Below are 11596 nucleotides of genomic sequence, written 5' to 3'. Positions count from 1 at the left end.
AGAAGAAGAAGAAGAAGAAGAAGAAGAAGAAGAAGAAGAAGAAGAAGGAGAAGGAGAAGAAAGAAGAAGAAGAAAGTTCTGACACATGTTACAATGGGGATGAACTCTGAGGTCATTATGATCAGTGAAATAAACCTGTCACAGAAAGACAAATACAAATACTGCATGGTTCCTATGGCCAATGTTGTGTTATATGTATTTTACCCCAATCTAAACAATTCTTTTAAGTAAAAAATGGAGAGTGAATGTGTGTCCTTTTTCTGAGGTGAAGTAGGGCAGCACCGTGTATGTCAGGTTACGGGAGGGCTGGGGTGGCAACGGGGGCTGGCTACAGATGCTAACGCTCTTTGGGAGCTTTGGCCGCGCCGTGGCCGGTGGGGCAGCATGTGTTGGCCCTGAGGAGCTGAGTCACAAGGCATCTCCACCGTGCCTGTGGGAGTTTAACTCACGGAGGTATCAGCGCCCACAGAGAGTGGCCAGCGCCACTGAAATACTTCATTATTCATATTTCTAGAGAGGAGAGGCACACTCGTCCCACCCACAAGGCCACAGTGGGTGACCCAGGTTGGGTCAGGAAACAGAGAGGAGACAGGGAAAGCTGAGACCAGAGCTTTTCAAGGTGGGGCAGGGGAAGAGCTCAGGACCGGCTGGTCTGAGTAAGACTGGCTGGTCAGGCTATAGGGCCATCCCTAGTGTCTGTTGCCTGGTCCTGTGTGATTCAGGACCCAGGAAATAGTGGCTTGGTTGTGAGAGTTAGATAGAGGGGGTGGTTGGGAGTATGGAATTGGAACTGGTTGGTCTGCATGTGAATAAACAGGCTCCCAGGCAAGCTGTTCATCATCTCTAGGATTTAGCTGTCTCTGGGAGGGACAGTTTCTTCCCAGCCAGACTGGCCTCCCAAGATATCAAAACATCATAACATATAAATAGCATGATTAGGCCAGGTGCAGTGGCTCATGCCTATAATTCCACCAATTTTTCCAAGCCAAGATGGGAGGATTACTTGAGGCCAAGAGTTCGAGACCAGCCTGGGCAACAAAGTGAGGCCTCAGCTCTACTAAAAATAGAAAATTAGCTGGGCGTGGTGGTACGCACCTGTAGTCCCAGCTACTCCGGAGGCTGAGTCAGGAGAATTACTTGAGCCTAGGAGTTTGAGGCTGCAGTGAGCTGTGATCATGCCACTGCACTCCAGCTTGTGTGACAGAGTGAGACCCTTTTCTCAAAAAGAAAAAAAAGATCGTGAGTGCACACTGGCCACCTGTCCACAGCATCTGTCTGAGCACCCAGGAGTGCACAGGGAGTGTTTCCAAACCCTCAAGGGTGACACGTGTGAACAATAACTGGAAAACCTTTACTAGCAGGCCATTGTGCAGACAGATGATCTCTGATGTTGGCTGAACTGGCTCCTGTACAGACAAGCCCTGTCCATTTGACTCTGGCCCCCTTGCCTCAGTTTTCTGGGCCTCGAGACCCAAAGTCCAAGCACCTCATCTTTTAATTCCTTTCCCTATTAACAGAACTCCACTCACTGCCTCTGTAAACCTTGTGCACCCCCAGCCCTGCCCTGCCTCACACCCCACGAGCACCTTCCAGCTTCCTGGAGGCCTGGGGCCTCGCAGTGCTTCCTCCCGCACGTTTCACTGAGGAGGGACTTGCTGAGTTGTGGGCTCCTGAAGACACCCCTGCAGGGAGAGGAGACTCTGGAGCTCACCAAGGCTGTGGGCAGTCTCCTGGCTGAGCGTGAGGTCTGCTCCAAGCTGGGAAAGTCTTGGCCAGCACGGCGCCCTTGGTAGAAATTATTCCACGCCTGCCATTCCCGTGTTAGGGCCCCTTGAGAATCACAGGGTCATGCCCTGGCATGCTTAGGTTGAAAAAGAATAACTCAAAGGGAAGAAGTTAGGAAAAGACCTACTAGAAGTACTATGTCACCTTCCCATGTTCAAGAACAGGCGCCTGAGATTCTGCTAATTCATGGAGCAAGGAGCCTGAGACCCAGCCCATGCAGGATGCTGGTCCAGATGTCCCTGCCTGAGTGCCAGAGCGAACATTGGCAAGCTGCGGCTCCTAGCCACTGCCCGTGGCTCCTACTCACTGCCTGGGGCTCCTCTTCACTGCCTGGGGCCCCTGACCACTGCCTGAGGTTCCTGGCCACTGCTCCTGGCCACTTCCCAGGTCTCCTAACCAGTGCCTGGGGCTCCTGCTCCTCACTGCCCAGGGCTCCTGACCACAGCCTGGGGCTCCTGACCACTGCCTGGGGGTCCTGTGCACTACCCGGGGCTCCTTTTGTGCCTCCTGGAAGAGCAAAGTCATTGTTTTCATTACAAAGTTGTCAGTTCATTCTAGTCACAGAGGTTTCCGTTGTTTTCAGAACTTTCTCCTGGATGCAGACACAGTGCTGTCCCTTCCCTGGGGTCTCTCGGGCCCTTCCCCACATGTGCTCTGCCGGCACGGCTGAGGGTACACAGGATGCGGCGCTGAGTGAAATGCACCCCCTGCCCTGGAGGTGCTGAACGTGGCGGAGAATCCCCTCACGCCCCCACGGGGCAGATGCTGCATGGGAGGACAGACATGGCACATGGCTGTCTGACCCAACACAGGGCTGTAGATGAGGCCTAGGAGAGGGGAGGTAAGGAGGGCAGCTTCGAGGGCATCGAGCTGGGCTTTGCAGACCAAGCAGAGTTTCACTGACGAGCACCTGGGGCAGGAGGGAGTCAGCCTGACTCTCTGGCCTCACAATCTCAATTCTGTTCAGTAGTCCTCTGCCTAGCACAGCTCAGGGTGTCAGGTTCCGGCCTCCACCCAGTTCGGGTGACCCCTGTCCCCTGCCAGTGACTGCTGAGGGCACAGTTCTGTGATTCAGTCCTGTGCAAGGCATAGGGAAGCCTACCGCCGGGCTTCTAGAATGCACTCTCTATTGATGAAGACAGCCGTAGGAACAGATGGCCTCTTCTTCCTAGGGCACTATCACATCTGGTGTGAAGACCGAAATGGCAGCGGAGGAAAGCCAGCTGAAGACGGCAGAGCAGAGATAGGAAGATACCCTTGATGTCATCATGGGTCCAAGGAGTCAGGGGCCTCCCACCCTGGACTTCCCCAATGTGAGGCCTAAACACCTTTGCTGTGTGAGCAGGGGAGGCGAGACTCTTCCTGCTGCCAAGGGCAGCCAAGCCTATACAGCAGACCTGAGAAACAGATGTCCTGAGGCCAGGTCACAGGTTGTGCAGGGGTGTGGCTAGAGACGGAAGCATGAAGTAGGGCAAGGTGGGACCCAGAAAGACCTGGGATCATGCTCTCTGGGAATCAGGATCCCCGGAGGACTGCGCATGGCTGGGCTGAGCATCTGCTCAGGTGGGAGGAACTCTTAGAGCCCTGGAGCTGTGGGGTGAGAGGTAACAGACAGCAGAGACAGGATATAGGAACTGAAGGTGGCCTGGAACTCCCGGTGTAGAGCCTGGATGTGCATGGACAGAGGAACAGGGAGGTCACAACCCAGGGCATCTTTCTAAGGCTGAGACATGAGTCAGTTCATAGGTGAAAGAGATTTAAGCTGCAAGAGATGAGGCAAGGGAGGCCGGTGTTTGTGGGGTGAGGCTCATGGGCGGAGGGACTGGCCTGGGTTCTCTTTCACTGGACCCGAAGCTGCCAGAGGGATCCGGTGAAGAAGAGAGGAAACTTCGTCCTTCACTCTTTCCTGGGCATCTGCCACATGCCGAACCCTGTTCTAGAGGAAGGGTCCGAAACCATTTTCTGTGCGGGGCCAGAGAGAATATGTTTCAGACCTTGCAGCAGAAGAGGCAAAACTGGAGATACCATGTAGGTACTTACATCACATTTCCACACAATTTTTATTGATGAAATTCAAATATAATAACTGTACAGTTTTTCATAAGATAGGTCTACTAATGAGAAGAATGGAATTGTTTTTAATTGAATTATTTAAATTGTGGTAGAATACACATAACATTCACCACTCTTACCATTTCTAAGCATGCAGTTCAGAAGCAATAAGTGCATTCACATTCGGCTCTCACCACTACCCACCTCCAGGGCTTTGTCGTGTAAAACCGAGACTGTTGGCCGGGCGTGGTGGCTCACACCTCTAATCCCAGGACTTTGGAAGGCCAAGGAGGGCAGATCACGAGGTCAGGAGATCGAGACCATCCTGGCTAACATGGTGAAACCCCGTCTCTACTAAAAATACAAAAGGCGCCTGTAGTCCCAGCTACTCGGGAGGCTGAAGCAGGAGAATGGCGGAACCTGGGAGGTGGAGCTTGCAGTGAGCCGAGGTCGCACGACCGCACTCCAGCCTGGGCAACAGAGTGAGACTCCGTCTCAAAACAGAAACAAAAAAAAAACGAGACTGTCCCATTAGACGCCAATGCTCCATCCCCACCTCCCCAGCCCCTGCCAACCATCATTCTGCTTTCTGTCTCTAAGGATTTGACTACACAGTGTACCTCATATAAATGGAATCATACAGTATTTGTCTTTTGTGTGATTGGCTTAGATTGGCTTATTTCACTGACCATAATGACGTCAAGGTTCATCAATATTAGGGCATGTATCAGAATTCCTTTTCTCTTTGAGGCTAAATTTTCCAGTGTATGTGTAAACCACATTTTGTTCATCTATTCATCTGTTGACTGACACTTGGGTTTCTCCATCCCAAGCAACCTAAGTTAGGTTGGCTGTTGTGAATGATGCTGCTGTGAACACAGGTATGCAGGTGCCTCCTGGAGACCTTGCTTTTCAAACCTTTCGGGTATACTGACAAGTAAAATTGCTGGATCACATGGTCATTCTAGTTTTTTTTTTTTTTTTTTGAAACAGGGTCTTGCTGTTACCCAGGCTGGAGTGCAGTGGTACAATCATGGCTCACTGCAAAATCAAACCCCTTGGCTCAAGTGATCCTGTTGTGTTGGGGTCCACGTGTTTCCTAAACAAAGGAATGAGCACACAAGACAACACAAGACAAGACAAACATGGCGGCCGCCCCGAATGGCGCGCTCTGCTTTATTTTATACAGTCGTTTGTGGAATGTTGCCAAGTCACAAGACACATTGTTGTTTTTCTGACCTTTCCCTGACTTTCTGGATTTTCAAGACGTTTATACATAAACAAGCCCCCAGGGTCTGCTGTTTGCAGCTGGCTCCTTTGTCCTCCCTGTTTGCAGGGAAGGAACGCCCTGCTTCGTTTGCAAGAGCAGGACTTATCAGAACGTCTAGTTTGCGAGCACGTAGTCCTCTACACTGTTGCCTCAGCTCCCTGAGTAGCCGGGACCACAGGTGCATATCACCTTGACTGGCTAATTTTTTTTTTTCTTTTGTAGAGACAGGGTCTCACTATGTTGCCCAGGCTGGTCTTGAACTCCTGGCTTCAAGGGATCCTCCCGCCTCAGCCTCCCAAAGTGGTAGGATCACAGGTATGAGCCACCGTGCCTGGCCCTATTTTTAATTTTTTGAGGAATCCCCATACTGTTTTCCACGGTGGCTGCACCATTTTGCATTCCCAGGAACAGTGCAGAAGGGTTCTAATTTCCCACAACCTCATCAACACTTGTTATCCTTGGAATTCTTTTTTTGTGTACAGGAGAAACGTTTTGCTTAATCAAGATTCAAAACTGGTGTTTCCTGTCATCAAGTTGAAATGTTCTTTTGTTAGCGCTGGTCTGTAGTGAGATTTTGTGTTTCTCTTTTCTTCATGACTCAAACATTTTCTTTCTTTTCAACTTCTATTTCTCTTAAGCCCTTGTCTGTTTATTTGCTCCTGTTTTTCTTGTGTAATATTTATCTCTGAAATGAAATTTATTTATTTGTGTGTTTGAGATGGAGTGTCACTCTGTTGCCCAGGCTGGAGTGCAGTGGCACAATCTCCGCTCACTGCAAGCTCTGCCCCGCGGGTTCACGCCATTCTCCTGCCTCAGCCTCCCGAGTAGCTAGGACTACAGGTGCCCACCACCATGCCTGGATAATTTTTTCTTTTTGTATTTTTAGTAGAGATGGGGTTTCACAGTGTTTGCCAGGATGGTCTCAATCTCCTCACCTCGTGATCCACCCACCTCAGCCTCCCAAAGTGCTGAGATTACAGGTGTGAGCCACCGTGCCTGGCCTGAAATGCTATTTAAATATTCATTATAACCCTTCCCTAAATTCTTGCCATTCACTTTGCATTTTTAAAAAGTTTTAAGTTCAGAGAAATGTATGTATGGTGTCACGTATCTTGTATCAGTTTCTTGTTTAAAGTTTGTTTGGACATGATTGGGGCATAGTTCTAATCCATTTTACATTATTCGTCCTATTTTCTTTTATAATACACTTATAATCCTTTGCGTAGGAGATGACCTTGAAATTTGCATCCTTAAACTTAAAGGAGGGTGCCCTTCCCTGCGGCCTGCCAGCGTCTGTTGCGCTTCTCTGCTAGTTCCGCAGTCCTCCGCCTCGCTCTCCTTGCCTCCTCGTTCAGCTCTGCTTGGTGTTATCTTCCCCTCCCCACCCCTCTCCACGCCCCCCCCAGCCTCCCCCAGCACTTCCCCCACCACAGATGCCAACACTTCATGGATTTGCCCCGAGGCCGTGGCCTCCCCTCACTAGGTTGTAAATTCCATCGTGGGCTTTGGTTTCACTACCTGGGTTCTGGTTGCCCCTTCTATTCTTATAGAGAATTCAGGGGAAATCAAAATCAAAATCAGTATCTTCCTCACCCTGCTCACCTTGTCAGAAGTTCCTCTTGCTTTCAAAAGGCTGTGCCCCTCCCCTGGGAAGCCCAGGGCTTAGGTCTTTAGGCTTAGGGATGGGCTGGGCTCCCGGGCCTGCAGCGGAACCTCTTCCCCTTGGTTTCCTGAGCTAGGAATGGTTGTGTGCTCAGCGCCACTGCCTGAGGCTGCACGCAGAAAGCGCTGGGCGTTTGGAAGCTGGCAAAGGCCACTGAGTTTTGCTCACCGTTGCCATTCAGTCGTGATTTATCTACAAATGCTGGCTCCTGAAGGACAGAATCCGTGTGTGTGTTCATCTGCCGGGGCTGCCGTGATGAAGTACCACAGGTTGGGCGGCTTAAACAACAGACAACTACTCCTCGCAGTCTTGGAGGTTGGAAGGGTTGGTCCTTCTCAGGCCTCTCTCCTTGGCTTGTTGATGGCCATTCTCTCCCTGCGTTCTCACTGGGTCTTTCCTTTTCCTCTGTGCCTGTCTGGGTCCTAATCTCTTCTTCTCCTTCGAGACTGAGTTTTGCTCTGTCACCCAGGCTGCAGCACAGTGGCATGATCATAGCTCACTGCAAGGCTCAAGCAATCCTCCCACCTCGGCCTCCCAAGTAGCTGGGACTACAGGCATAGTCCCATGCTAATTTTTGAATTTTTTGTAGACACAGGGTCTTGCTATATTGCCTGGGCTCAAGTGACCCTCCCACCTCAGCCTTCTGAGTAGCTGTGACTACGGGTACACAACACCACACCTGGCTAATTTTTTTTTTTTGGTAGAAATGGGATCTCACTCTGTTGTTCAAGCTAGTCTTGAGAGGTAAAGCCAGCTGGGCTTCTCGGTCGGTTGGGGACTTGGAGAACTTTTCTGTCTAGCTAAAGGATTGTAAACACACTAATCAGTGCTCTGTGTCTAGCTAAAGGTTTGTAAATGCACCAATCAGCACTCTGTAAAAATGCACCAATCAGCGCTCTGTGTCTCCTAAAGGTTTGTAAACACACCAATCAGCACTCTGTGTCTAGCTAATCGTGTGGAGACCTGGAGAACTTTTCTATCTAGCTTAAGGTTAGGAAATGCACCAATCAGTGCTCTGTGTCTAGCTAAAGGTTTATAAACACACCAATCAGCACTCTGTAAAAACGGACCAATCAGCACTCTGTAAAATGGACCAATCAGCACTCTGTAAAATGGACCAGTCAGCAGGATGTGGGTTGGGCCAAATAAGGGAATAAAAAAGCTGGCTACTCCCAAGCCAGCAGTGGCAATCCACTGGGGTCCCCTTCTAGGCTGTGGAAGATTTGTTCTGTTGCTCTTCACAATAAATCTTGCTGCTGTTCACTCTTTGGGTCCGCAGTACCTTTATGAGCCTTTGGGTTCGCACTACCGTTAACACTCACTGCGAAAGTCTGCAGCTTCACTTCTGAACTCAAGCGAGACGACGAACCTACTGGAAGGAAGAAACTCTAGACACATCTGAACATCTGAAGGAGCAAAGTCCAGACACACCATCTTTAAGAACTGTAACACTCCCCGGAGGGTCTGCAGCTGCATTCTTGAAGTCAGTGAGACCAAGAACCCACCAGAAGGAACCAATTCTGGACACAGTCTCAAACTCCTGGGCTCAAGCGATCCTCTCACTTTGGCCTCCCAAAGCACTGGGATTACAGGCCTAATCTCTTCTTCTTATAAGAACACCTGCCATGACTTGTGGTGTGTGTTGCCAAGGCGTGGGCCTGGTGGACTGTAGGGGCAACGTTATTGCCATCATCCTCTCCCTCTGTCCCAGGGAGTCGACTCAGCTCTCCAGAGATGGAGGGCTGTCATAACCTATTTGGGCTACTGGACAATGAGGAGATTCATGGCCTTGGGCAACACCGTCACCAATTGCCTGGTGCAGCCCGAAGACCACCGTTGTAAGGGCAGACCTGTGCCATGGAAGGCAGCCACCCTTTCCCATGCCTCACGCTGACCCCAGGTCACTGGAGCCCAGGAGTGGAGGGGTTCGAGGCCTAGCACCCAGATAGTTTCAGAACCTGCTTAAGCAGAATCCAGGGGAATCCCTGCCACCATGGCAGATCCACTGCAAGCTCTGGAACTGATAGGGAAATGCTGAGAAGGGAGGAGCATGGTCCCTTTAAATGATACAGAAGAGGGGAAGGCAAGTACCCGGTAGAGGAGGGCGTGGTCCCTAAGCCTCCACCCCCACGAACCTAAGTGAGGACAGGCATTTCCTGACCAAATGTTACATTTTCCAAGACCACCTTTGCTGCCACACCCCATCCTGCACCTATAAAAACCCAGACCCTAGCAAGGCAGAGGCAGGAGCGGCTGGACGTGGAGAGGAACACATTGGCGGAAGGACACACAAGTGGCCAGATGGCAAGAGGAATGTGCTGACAGGCACCAGCATGCCACTGACCACAGAATGACGTGGAGTTTGGCCGGGGGAGTCGGAGGAGTGCCTGGGCCACTGAGCGGCCTGACTCCAGGGGAAAACCATCTCCCTTCTGGTTCCCCCATCTGCTGAGAGCCACTTCCACTCAATAAAACCTTGCACCCATTCTCCAAGCCCATGTGTAATCTGATTCTTCTGGTACATCAAGGCAAGAACCCGGGATACAGAAAGCCCTCTGTCCACACAACAAGTAGAGGGCCTACGCTGCCTGTAGACAGCAAAACTAAAAGAGCAAACAGTAGCACATGCCAACTGAGGCTTCAGCTGTGAACATTCACCTCTAGACACTGCCGTGGGGTCGGAGCCCCACGGCCTACCCATCTGTATGCTCCCCTAGCAGTGGGAGAAACAGGACACTGAAGAAGCGAGCCACAGCCCCATCCCACACCCTGCAAGGAACACAAGGGAACCTTTCCTGTTTTGGAACCACGACACAGGCTTGGGCAGCCGGGCCCCAGGGAGGTCGTGGTGGTGACAATGGCGTAGCTTCCAGGATTATCCATGTCATGGGCAGTACTTGCTGATTTGAAGATTTGGAGCGCCGTTCGTGCAATGTTAGTGGAGAGTCCAAGGGCAGAACTTCTGTGGCGTAGAAACGTTCACCAAAAAGTCACATTTAAGTGCTTGGCAATACCAGGGGGTTGTTATACCTCTAGTTACTAAAAAACAGTCTTATTCAGCATACAAAAGCAATCAGAGCCAAAATCGAAGGAAACACCAGAGCCAGTTAGAAAGACAGAGGACATCCAGCTCTTTCAACAGCAGGCAAAAGATTAAAAAGCTGAAAAGGTTGATTTTCATTGCCTGGGAGAATTCTGTCACCGGGTCTTTGGACTTCTTAATTCTCACAATTCTTTCGTGGGACCACCTCAAGATGAATGGGAACCACAGCATGATATCCAGCTTAGGTTCTATTACAAGTCAGAACAAAATGTGATAGACTGGCTGGGCATGGTGGCTCACACCTGTAATCGCAGCACTTTGGGAGGCTGAGGTGAGCGGATCACTTGAGGTCAGGAGTTTGAGACCAGCCTGGCCAACATGGTGAAACCCCATGTCTGTTAAAAATACAAAAATTAGCCAGGTATGGTGGCGCATGCTTGTAGTTCCAGCTACTCGGAAGGCTGAGTCAGGAGAATCACTTGAACCTGGGAGGCAGACGCTGCAGTGCCCCGAGATCACGCCACTGCACTCCAGCCTGGGCAACCAAATGAGAGTCTTTCTAAAAAAAAAAAAAGAAAAAAGAGGCCGGGCGCCGTGGCTCATGCCTGTAATCCCAGCACTTTGGGAGGCCAAGGCGGGCGGATCACGAGGTCAGGAGATTGAGACCATCCTGGCTAACACTGTGAAACCCCATCTCTACTAAAAATACAGAAAAAGCCAGGCTTGGTGGCAGGCGTCTGTAGTCCCAGCTACTTGGGAAGCTGAGGCAGGAGAATGGCGTGAACCCGGGAGGCAGAGCTTGCAGTGAGTGGAGATTGTGCCACCGCAGTCCAGCCTGGTCAACAGAGAGACTCCATCTCAAAAAAAAAAAAAAAGTGATGGACTACCACGGAACAGAAATCATGAGTCTCTGTTTGCTGTCACTAGTAAAAGAATTTTTTTCTCAGCCCAACCTAGATTCATGTGGACTGAAATGTGCTTCTTCTCTTCATGGGCTGGTGATGGTTGGAACTGCTAGGATTGTCCATTGAAGGAACACTTGCTTGGGCATTTTTGAACAATTTTTTTGGCTCACCTGCTGCCCTTTTGTGGAGAATACTTGGAAAATCAAATTTATCAACCTGAGAATTGTTGGAGACAGTTCCCTTGCTCCTGGAATTACTGAAACCAGCTGTTACATTTGAACAAGGTGGTCTAGAGGTCTTTCGTAGTATAATCGCCTTACGTGGTACCAACACAGTATGACATCATGTAAAGCAGGCATTGGTAGTGGAACCGGAGACCAAATTTTATGTAGTGGAAATGAGGCACTGCTGAACAAATGAGAACTGGGTTTACCTGACCTTTTAAAGCATTGAGCGCCAGCAGTCTAAAACATCTCTACGGAAACGCTTCCAAATACATCAGTAATGTCTAAGTGATTTCAGATGTGAGGACTGATGTATTTTAGTTGAAATACCTTTCTGAACTCTAGACTTAGAGTTCATAGACATATTCTGTGAATACTTACCTATTTTTACCTGAGCTGCAGCAAATGTTCTGAAAGCTTAATGCAAATAAATCTTACTTTAGATGTTATAGAAAAGAAGAAGGAAAAGGAGAAGAAGATCCGTTATATGGGATTAGGGCCCACACTAATGACCTCATTTTAATTCATTCGTGTCTTTACAGGCCGGGTCTCCAAATATAGCCACATTCTAAGGGAGCAGGGCTTAGGACTTCAACAAGTGAATTTGGGGGACACAGTCCAGCCCATAACAATGTTGTAATTCATTTCATATGC

At 49.9% G+C, this 11596-nt stretch overlaps 1 long non-coding RNA gene and 1 pseudogene across 1 annotated transcript; both read left to right on the top strand.

The window, feature by feature from the left end:
- The first annotated feature begins 3241 nt into the window (after positions 1 to 3241).
- On the top strand, positions 3242 to 4181 carry LOC113220223. Its single transcript, XR_003307134.1, has 3 exons — positions 3242 to 3348; positions 3640 to 3813; positions 4048 to 4181. It is a non-coding gene; the product is annotated as an uncharacterized LOC113220223 (long non-coding RNA).
- Positions 4182 to 8504: 4323 nt separating this feature from the next.
- LOC111526745 lies at positions 8505 to 11138 on the top strand (annotated as a pseudogene).
- Positions 11139 to 11596: the final 458 nt, after the last annotated feature.

Source organism: Piliocolobus tephrosceles, chromosome 19 (assembly GCF_002776525.5).
Source record: "Piliocolobus tephrosceles isolate RC106 chromosome 19, ASM277652v3, whole genome shotgun sequence".
NCBI classification, from domain to species: Eukaryota; Metazoa; Chordata; class Mammalia; order Primates; family Cercopithecidae; genus Piliocolobus; species Piliocolobus tephrosceles.
Note: the sequence above shows the minus strand (reverse complement) of the source record. Positions and strands in the feature narration are given on the sequence as shown.